This window comes from Mirounga leonina, unplaced genomic scaffold, assembly GCF_011800145.1.
Source record: "Mirounga leonina isolate KUSES-001 unplaced genomic scaffold, KU_Mleo_1.0 Mir_98, whole genome shotgun sequence".
Classification (NCBI taxonomy): Eukaryota; Metazoa; Chordata; class Mammalia; order Carnivora; family Phocidae; genus Mirounga; species Mirounga leonina.
In genome coordinates this window covers 2,502,511-2,513,700 of record NW_023270921.1, presented here as the reverse complement: position 1 = coordinate 2,513,700, position 11,190 = coordinate 2,502,511, and the positions used below count along the sequence as shown (strand labels likewise).

At 40.1% G+C, this 11,190-nt stretch overlaps 1 pseudogene; it reads right to left on the bottom strand.

Annotated features, from left to right (window-relative positions):
- Nucleotides 1–606: 606 nt before the first annotated feature.
- On the bottom strand, nt 607–2,766 carry LOC118006644 (annotated as a pseudogene).
- Between the last annotated feature and the right edge of the window lie 8,424 nt (nt 2,767–11,190).

Here is an 11,190-nt window from a genome sequence, read left to right as displayed (position 1 = left end):
AACCGACCCTTGTTTGGGAGGCAGTATAGCTCCCTTCATGTGAGACAGGAATCTGTGTTTTGTCTCTGGGTGCTGGAGAGGAAAATGCACCCTTCTTTGCTTTTGTGCTCAGAACTGGACAAATTAACATTATGCTGGCATGAGGTACAGAATAAATCAGGAGCTATATTTTTCCAGAGCAGGCAAAAATTTCAAAGTTCAAGAAACAAAGAATCGACTCCTGCCCCACATTAATTTTAAAAGTAGAAAGGGTTCTTGAGACCAAACAGTTTGAGAACTCATGCCTTAATCTTCCTGGGAACTATTCTGCTTAGGTATAACTGTGCTGGACACCACATCCTGAGGAAATAAGATTAAGGCAGGGCTTTTTAAATCTTTGGTCTCAAGGAGGCCTTTACACTTAAAATTATTGAGAATCTCTCAGATGAATGGATAAAAAGATGGTGAAATATTGTATATATTTTCTAACACTTCCAAAGTCCTTTATTTGGCCAACAAGGCTGGGAGCTGCTCTTGGAGTGGGGTCCCAGTCCCAGGCTGGATTTTCCAGGTCTATGGTGCCTCTGCCTCTGTTCCTAACTGGGGCAGGTGGCCTCCTCTGACAGGCTACTTGGTTTGCTCCATCAGGTATCCCCGGACCTCCTTGGAGTACCCCTGGACCTTGGATGGGGCCACCGAGAGAGCCAACATCAGCATAATGATGCCTGAATTCCAGGACTTGCAGATGTGAGAGTTAAACTTTGGAGGGACTGGGAGCTGGGGTATCTTCAGACTGGTCTGCTCATACATGTACTGGCTGAACTGGTCCATGGCTGAGGGGTGGGGGGGGCTACCTCCTCAGACTTCTGAAGGGCAGTCTGGCTCTTGCTACTAGGCCCCAGAAGCTCCTGGTCATACACCAGGTAGATGGTGCCCCCAGCCATACTGCCCTTGATGAGGAACCTCCTCAGCAACCATGCTTGGGGCACTGTGGTCACTCAGCTCTGTGTGCAAGGAACAAGATGATGGAATATTATTCAGTCATAAAAAAGAAGGAAATCTTACCATTTGCAATGACATGGATGAACCTGGAGGACATTATGTTAAGTGAAATAAGCCAGAGAAAGACAAATACTGTATGATCTCACTTACATTGGAATCTAAAAAAGCCAACTCATTGTACAGAGGCTAGAATGGTGGTTACCAGAGGCTAGAGGTGAGGAAATGTTGGGAGATGTTGGTCAAAGGGTACAAACTTTTAGTTATAAGATGAATAAATCCTGGGTGTTTAGTGTACAGCATGGTGACTACGGTTAATAATATTGTATATTTGACATTTGCTAAGAGAGGTCTTAAGTGCTCTCACAACAAAAACAAAAAATGGTAACTGTATGAAGTGATGGATATGTTAATTATCTTGATTGTGATAATCAGATCACAATGTATATATATATATATCAAAACCTAATGATGTACACCTTATATATATATACAAATTGTAATTGTCCATTATACCTTATTAAAGCTGGAAAAAATATGGAGGATCCCAAAGAACTTTTGTTTATGTGGATTATTTCTACCCGTGTTTATCATGTAAGAAATTGAAACAGATACATTTTCTTTTTTTTTTTTAAAGATTTTATTTATTTATTTGACAGAGAGAGAGATAGCAAGAGCAGGAACACAAGCAGGGGGAGTGGGAGAGGGAGAAGCAGTCTTCCCACTGAGCAGGGAGCCCGATGTGGGACTCGATCCCAGGACCCTGGGATCATGACCTGAGCCGAAGGCAGACGCTTAACGACTGAGCCACCCAGGCGCCCGAAACAGATACATTTTCTAATATTTATATATTAATTCAACAATAAGGCTCTTATGTGTTAATGTAAATACAAAAAGTGTACAAAAAATAGCTATATTTCCCCAAATAAAGAAAATCCTGAGAAGAATGGCATTGTCTTACAATTTTGCCAATCTTTTTAATGTCTGGCTTAAAAAATAAACACTTGATTTCTCATATCTGCTCCTGCATCCAATCTCTTGGGATAGGTAGTTTCAGTGAAATTATATTAATTTGGAATTAATCTGGTAGTTAGAAAAAACAGGACACAATTGTGGATATTCCTGATACTGCCCCCAAACTCAAAAAGTGGTAGTTTCTTAAAGACTAGTTCCAATGGGGAATCTGAAACCACATCAATAAACTTTTCTTATCCTAGTGTTGATTTGCAACCTCGGGAGTTCCTGGGGTTGAAATCTGAAACTGGCCTTCACACATGGAGGGCAAGGAGAGAGAGGAGAAAGAGGCAGACCTCTTCCTATTGGGGGGTTGCAGTTTTAATAAGCAAGGGAATTTATATTCTAGGTTTGTCTGGAGTGGCCACAAGATGAGTGAATTTCCACACTGCTGCCAGAATCTCAAGTTTATGTAGAGCCCTTAACAGGCAGGGTTCAGTCATATATACAGTTCAGATAGTCTCAGTAACATATTACTTTCTCAAAGCTGTGTCCCTGAAGTGGCTACTAATGTGGGAACAGTAGGCAGAACCTACATTTCAAGGACAGGGGAGGAGATAAGGAGCTTCCAATTACCCAGGTCCAAATTGAAGGCCAACCAGCTGTCACATCCTCCTGATAACCTCCTCCAACATGTTGTGCATTAAAATTCATTGGTCTATTGAGCACTTTGAGTAGATCTTTCACCCACACAAAGTTTTGTCGCATCATATATTGATCATTTGGAAAATATTGGTTCACTGAGTTATGCAGATTTTCTAATTGTTGATACATTTCAGTACACAATATCAAAAAAATCATATCATCACCTATCTCATCAGAAAAGTCTTCATATATTGGGAACCTGTCAAGCTCATGCTGGCATATACACATTTTCCAAAATTTCAATTTTAACTTGAAAACTTGAATTTTATCATTGGCAGCACATACTATCAGTTGTTCTATGTGAAATGAAAGGCCCACTTCATTCATTTTTGAGAAATTTCTATACAATACCCAAGACTGAATAATCATAGTTTGTCTCTCAACTGTTCTTTCAAGTAAAACTGGTGTTCCATGAAAAACGTGGCTAGTTCAGGTTACGGATCCTTGAGACAACCATCCTATTTCAGTGTGCAACACAAATGCTTTATGTGTTTTACCAGGTTTACTCATGAAAAATATTTAAAAGACATGTACTGAAGAGTTGAGATTTAATAAAGGTAGTTAATTTTTCCTGCTTTGTCAAGGACATTCTCTCTCTCTCTCTTTTTAAGAGATTTGACAGAGAGAGAATGCGTGAGAGCACAAATTGGGGGGAGTATGTTTCAGGGCAGAGGGAGAAGGAGAGCTAGAATCCCAAGCAGGCTCCAAGCTCAGCATGGAGCCCAATGTGGGGCGTGATCTCATGACCCTGAGATCATGACCTGAGCCAAACTCAAGAGTTGGACGCTTAACTGACTGAGCCTCCCAGGTGCCCTGTCAAGGACATTCTTAAGTAAAACTATCTTTCTCCTCCCTCCCTCCCTTCTTCCCTCCTTCTTTCCTCCTTCCTGGTTTCTTCTCTCCCTCCCTCCTCCCCTCCCCTCCTCTGTCCTCTTCTCCCATACTTCCTCCTTCCTTTCTCTCCACTGCTCCCCTTGCCCTCTCCCTCTCATTTTTTCTCTATGAGTGTCCAGTGGTGACGAATGCAGTGATTACTCTTACTGATCATTGTTCTTGCACCATAGAGCAAATGCAAACACAGTGAAAAATGCAAATAATGTCTCAATATTAGTATGAAAATATTTTTGATCTACCAACCACAAAAGGATCTTGAGACACCCAGGGGCCACATTCTGAGAATACTATGGGATGGAGTGAGGCCTCTCCATTCTTCTCTTTCTAACTCTAGGCTGGAGTTTTTTGGGTAGGAGGCTCAGATGAATTTTCCCCAGCGTTCTCTCTGACCTCTTTGTATCTTTAAATCCAGCTCTTTGTTTGTCTCATTCCTCCATGTACAATCACCTAAACTAGGATCCTCTGCTTTCCATCCTCAGGGCTACCACCAGTCCCCCCCACCACCACACCATATCAATTTTGTCCTTATCCCAACAGAATAGAGAGCCCAGAAATGGACCCTCAACTCTATGGTCAACTCATCTTCGACAAAGCAGGAAAGAATGTCCAATGGAAAAAAGACAGTCTCTTCAACAAATGGTGCTGGGAAAATTGGATATCCACATGCAGAAGAATGAAACTGGACCATTTCCTTACACCACACACAAAAATAGACTCAAGATGGGTGAAAGACCTAAATGTGAGACAGGAATCCATCAAAATCCCAGAGGAGAACACAAGCAGCAACCTCTTTGACCTCAGCCGCAGCAACTCCTTCCTAGAAACATCGCCAAAGGCAAGGGAAGCAAGGGCAAAAATGAACTAGTGGGACCTCATCAAGATAAAAAGCTTTTGCACAGCAAAGGAAGCAGTCAACAAAACCAAAAGACAACCGACAGAAAGGGAGAAGATATTTGCAAATGACATGTCAGATAAAGGGCTAGTATCCAAAATCTATGAAGAACTTAATAAACTCAACACCCAAAGAATAACTAATCTAATCAAGAAATGGGCAGAAGACATGAACAGACATTTCTACAAAGAAGACATCCAAATGGCCAACAGACACATGAAAAAGTGCTTAACATCGCTTGGCATCAGGGAAATCCAAATCAAAACCTCATGAGATACCACCTCATACCAGTCAGAATGGCTAAAATTAACAAGTCAGGAAACAACAGATGTTGGCAAGGAAGGGGAGAAAGGGGAACCCTCCTACTGTTGGTGGGAATGCAAGCTGGTGCAGCCACTCTGGAAAACAGTATGGAGGCTCCTCAAAAAGTTGAAAATAGAGTTATCCTATGATCCAGCAATTGCACTACTGGGTATTTATCCCAAAGATACAAATGTAATGATCCGAAGGGGCACGTGCACCCCAATGTTTATAGCAGCAATGTCCACAATAGCCAAACTATGGAAAGAGCCAAGATGTCCATCAACAGATGAATGGATAAAGAAGATGTGGTATATATATGCAATGGAATATTATGCAGCCATAAAAAAACCCAAAATCTTCCCATTTGCAATGACATGGATGGAACCAGAGGGTATTATGCTAAGCGAAATAAGTCAATCAGAGAAACACAAGTATCATATGATCTCACTGACATGAGGAATTCTTAATCTCAGGAAACAAAGTGAGGGTTGCTGGAGTGGTGGGGGGTGGGAGGGATGGGGTGGCTGGGTGATAGACATTGGGGAGGGTATGTGCTATGGTGAGCACTATGAATTGTGTAAGACTGATGAATCATAGACCTGTACCTCTGAAACAAATAATACATTATATGTTAAAAAAAGAAGAAGAAAGAAGATAGTAGGAAGGGAAAAATGAAGGGGGGAAATCGGAGGGGGAGATGAACCATGAGAGACTATGGACTCTGAGAAACAAACTGAGGGTTTTAGAAGGGAGGGGGGTGAGGGGACTGATTAGCCCGGTGATGGGTATTAAAGAGGGCACGTATTGAATGGAGCAGTGGGTGTTATACGCAAACAATGAATCATGGAACACTACATCAAAAACTAATGATGTACTTGATGGTGACTAACGTAACACAATAAAATAAAATTTAAAAAAATTTGTCCTTATCCCTAACATTTCCATCTTCAACTTTCTGTGTGTATTGCTACTCTCTTTAGTTCAAGCCCTTTTGGTCTTTCCTCACAATGTCAGTCTCCTATGCAATCTCTCTGTGCTTTCTCCTCTCCTGTCTCCGATCCACTCTATACCATCAAAGTTCTCTTCCCAAAATGCAGGATTGATTTGCTGAAAATCTTTGGAAGTCTACAGGATGAAGTTCAAGCACCTTAGTGTTTAAGGTCCCAGTTGAACCTCAACCTGCCTCTGCTATCTCTCTTACCAAAACTCTTTCTTTTGTATGTATTATGATATGACTTGAATTTAGTAACGTGTATATACTCCGCCTTCTCACTTAAATGTTGGATCTCTGAAATCTTACATGTTTACATCACAAGTGTCTAGTCCTGTACCTGGCAAATAGTTCCTAAAAATAATTACTACATTGAATTTCTGAAGAGTTCTACATTCTTCTCCCTAGACCTAAAAAGGGTACGGAATGTGAAATTCTATGTTACTCCTGGAAAATTTGCAATGAAATAACCAATGACTCCTCAAATGTTACCCAGTAAATCCATGACAAGACTGAGTAAAGTTCAGAATCCATTGCGTTTGACTCACCCACAGGTCTCCCGGCACCTGTTGAGTTGCATGATGTCCAGACACTTCCAACTTAAAAACAAAACAAGTAAACAAAACTAAAATAGTTCTATGTTCCCCAGGTCCCTGGAGCCATCAATTCATCTATGCATTTTATTCATACTTCTGTTCTAGCACTACTAGGATTAACTGTCCTTATTTGTTTTCATGTGTGTGGCAGACATGCAGAACAATCAGCCAGCTCTGCCCACAGGTTGCTCTCTGAGTTTGCCATGATTTCCCTCTGGGAGTCACCTTGCCTCCTAGGGATACAGAGAGACACCTGACACTAGGGAGTTGTATTCAGGGTACAGAGATTCTAGAGGGTCTTTGCTGGCCACATGGACTAGGAATTCAGGTTCACTTGGGGCAGCCATTTTTTAAATGAGCATAGAAAAAGCCAATTAGTAACTTTTCATAGAAAACAGAAGGGAGAGACCAAGACACTGAGGCATGAATAAATTAGAGAGAGAGAGAGAAGGAAAGAGTGAGAGAGATTGCTTTGTTCCTTTTCTCTGTTTTCTGTTTCTAGTCATTTGAGAGATCTGACTGCTCATTCCATGAAATTCCCTGGTGTCTTCTTAATATTTTCTTTTTATTTTTCCTATTGAATATCCTTGAGGACAGTGACCATGTCTCATTAACTTTACTCACAGTCCCCAAAACAGGGCCTGACACCTAGTTGGTGGTCAGTAAATATTTCTTCCATTAATGAATAAACACATTTATTCAACTAACACCTAATTATTAAGATGAACCAGAGAAAAGGAGAAGTTAGGAAGTTTATCTCTTAGAACATGGACAAGCTCAATGAGGGGAAAACGTTGTTCACATGAACCTCAGGATTTTATTTTGTTTTTTATTGTTGTTGCTTTTTTTTTTTTTTTAAAGAAATGTGTCATATGATGGATTAAGCCAGCTGTATGGTTATTTGTTACTCTGCTGTCTCTGGAAAACTTGGATGTTTCAGTTAGAGATATAGAAAGAAATGACTGTATTTTTCAAGGAGGAAAATGCAATCTTACTTAAACTAGCCTAAGTCAAAGAACTGAAAGGATATGAGGAAATTTCAAAGAACCCAAAGATGTGAATTAATTACAGCCTGGCCTCAGGGACCTAAAATGGAGACTGGAAAAGGCAAGAGCACAGATCATTTTATACAACTTTAGGCAATGGTGTGAGTTGTTGGCTTTGCCTCCCTGCCTGTACCTGCTCCATTCTCCTCACTGTGGACTTACTTCCTCTTTAACTCTTCATCACTTCCATGGCCCTCTATCTTCAAACTTCAAGTGCCTTTAGTGTCCATGGCACGTCTGTAGCCTTGATTCTATGAGACCTAATTTTAACTCAGTACATGGTCTTCTTCAGTCTGACACATTTATAAGACCACTCACAATGACAATTTTTTTTCTTAAGTCCTCTGCCAAGAATACACAATCTTTGATTCTGCAGGTAGCTTTTATTTTTTTCTGAAGCCGAGACCCCTCCTTTCTCAACCATTTTGCAATTTAACATTGCCTCCTATGAATCACGGTAACTCTTGTTTTAGTTGAAGTAATTTTGATTGTGCCAGTTAGATTGGAGTCTGTCCTTCTAGATGGAAACACATTTCAAATGTTTAACATTAAAAAGTCAAACAGAGCCAATTTTGCCATTAGGATTTATTTGACTGTCAGGTTAATGAGCTTTGTTTACACATCAAAAGAATGAAATCAGTGAAGATGGGAGAGCCTCAGAAGATTAGGAATTTAGGTTTTGCCAGGCATCTTAGTCTTAATCATTAAATCTTTTCTGCTTCTACGTCTTCTATTATGCTATATAAGAAAGCAAAACTTTTATTCCTGGCTCACAAACTTTGGTCCATCTTATGGTCTTCTAGTATTTGTTTTTAAGTTTTTTGCATAATTCTCCTCCAGACTTCTTACCTCTCTTTCCCTCTTACATTTTTATAATTTCTAACATGATCCTTCACTTGGATTAAGTTGAGAATCTTGCAAAAACATCACTTTTGTCATTTATTCATTTACTTAACACATACCTACCATGTGCAAAATAATAGTCTAAGCACTGTGGTAGGAACCAATATGTTACCTGGCTATCCTCTGTGAGCTTGAAATCTCATTACTTAATATTATCTCCAGAGTCTTGCTATAGATGAAATCATATGAGATATACAAGCAGAGAATACGGAAGTTTGGTCCAGTTTATGCCATTTAATGTAATGAAAGAATATTTAGGCACATTTTCTTTAGATTCTCCATATGAACCTTTATAAAAGTACAGTTATGTGGAAAGTAGTTTCTTCTATCAAAAACCTCTAGATCTAAAGGTAAATGAAGATGTTTCAAGGCTTAAATTCATGGAGCACTAACATTTTTCAAGTCTATAAAACCATACATTTTTCACATGGTATAGTGTGGTAATGTAGTTCATTTTCTTCTTGGAGTTGTGGCCCATGACATAGACACAGAGGTAGTGGCTTCCACACAGTTATAAACGGAAACTCATCAGCCTTGCAAGTCTCTGAGTGCAGATGAGATCCCATTCAGGCAAATGCCCCCAAGTGTCCTCCTTTCACTGTTCCCACTTTTATAACTAAGGCTCTCAACTCATGAACTATTTCTTATGTCCGTGGGTTATGACTTCCACACCTGCACTGGGAGATCAGTGCTAGTTGCTGTTGGCCCCTGCTGTTTGAGGCCCGTGCTCTCCCTCACCACTAAATGGGCATAGATCCTTTTCCATTTCAACAACTTATGATGACTTCAGGCTTCATGTTGCCAGGTTTGCTTGGGACTCTGCCTTAAAATGAGGCGGCTGCTACCTCCCCTTAGACTGACATTCTCTTAGATGGAATCCCCAGAAGGCTTGCTTATGCCCCAGTGCATTACAAGATCCAGTCAGATTTACCTGTGGCCATTCTTCCCTCCCCAATCCCCCCAGGATGCATAGCTGGGTCCAGAATAGCTGGGTCACAAAGTGTTCAAACAAGTTACCACATTTATCCAGAAACACTATTTCCTCTTGACCTTTGGCTCTGTTTTTGAGTCTGGCTCAGAAATTTTTTCCATCATATTTCCTTGCAATTTGGCTTCTGTTCTTTTCCATTCTCTGCTTTCTCCTTCCCCAACTACCTAATTCCACATGACATATATGACTAAAACTCAGCTCCAGCCCTAGCACAAACTCCTTCCATATGTTTATATATATATTTTTAAGTATAAGATTTTAAGTGATTATATTTGTATTTTAACAGCTGCATTGAGGTATAACTGATATACAATAAATTGTACATGTTTAAGTTGTTCAATTTGATGTCTTGGCATTACATATTTATATCTTAGCACACTTTTAAATAATATTAAAAGGTTTTTAAAAATACATGCAGTTGTGTAGGGGTGTGTGTATGTGTACTCATGTATGCATGCATATCTGTGTGTCCTCAACTAGAGGGCCCAGGGGAGGCACTCAGAGAAGGCAAGCTAACTTGAGGACTCAAGACAGAGACTGAGGGTTAGTCTGGCAGACCCATATATCCATTTGAGCTATGAGACTTCCAGGAAAAGAACTACCCCCAGGGGAGGGTAAGGTGTAAAACATTGATCCAAGAAACAAGAGGTTTTTAAGGGGCAAGATTAATTTGAGTAAAACAAGGTGTCCATTCTAAATCCTGGAGCGGGGGGTAGATATTAAAAGGATTACAAAGCAAAACGGTAAAAATGGTACTAACATTCCAGTGATAGAGTAAAAGATAGTGAGACTTTTTGGCTAAGTTATAACATGAATGGAGTGGTAAATATTCTCATTTCAATAGAAACATTACTGGACCGTGAACCAGAGGAGGAAATGATTATAAGTTAGAAGCCACTGAAAGGGTTCAGAGTACACCCCCCAAGATATGCCACTTTGACATAAGGATTATTTTGAGTAAAGACAATAGAGAATAAACAGACACAAGAAAATCTCTCTGCCTTTTCCTTTCTACCAGGAAGGTCAGGACAATTCTTCATCACCAGGGATAACTCTAGACTCATACCGGCCTGGAGAGGGCACCAGAGAAATCTACATAACAAACCTTATCCACTAGCTCTTAACTTTCATGAGTTTCTCCATATATTTATCTTTCCATTATTTGCTGCCCCAAAAGCCTAAACCACTTTTCCTTTGTCTTGTAATCTGTCTACAAAATTGTTGTTCTTTGTTAAGATGCTATATAATCCCCACATTCTAACCACCCCTTTGAGTTACCATCACTGATTTTCCCATATGTATGCTTGATGGACATGTTAATAAACTTGTTTTGTTTTTCTTGTTAATCTGTTCTTTGCCCATATAATTCATAGGGCCCTAGCCATAACACCTAGGAGAGTAGAGGGAAAAGTTATTTCCTTCCTCAAACCACTAAGCACGTACAAGTGATCAACACTAAGAGCAGGAGAAGACCACAATGACCGGGACACCATGCCATGCAGTCCAGGTTGAAAGTTGGGACCATCATGGTAATTAGAGGAGCCAAGAGGACACTTTTGCTGCTAATTGGTATGTGCGAGATATACATTCTAGTAACCCACAGAAGATCAGAAGGAAAGATTTAGGCCTGAGGTTCCTACACATCTCTAAGTAGGACTTGAGTCAAAGAAATGTTATTGTAATACTATAAGCTAACCACTGAATGCCTCAGGCTGAGAATCTAAGATACGTACACATCTGCTTGGTACATTATACATTACTGTGTATAAGTTGCCTTTCATTTTTGATTATAGTCTGTTTCCATCCCACCTCCCAAATTAGGGTTACTTTATATGCTCCTCTTACTGGCTTTCCATATTTGCAGCAAAGCAGCAGAACTTCCTGTATTTATCATCTTTGGGTTGTAGGTTGCAGAGTGAATATGTGGATGAAGAAGA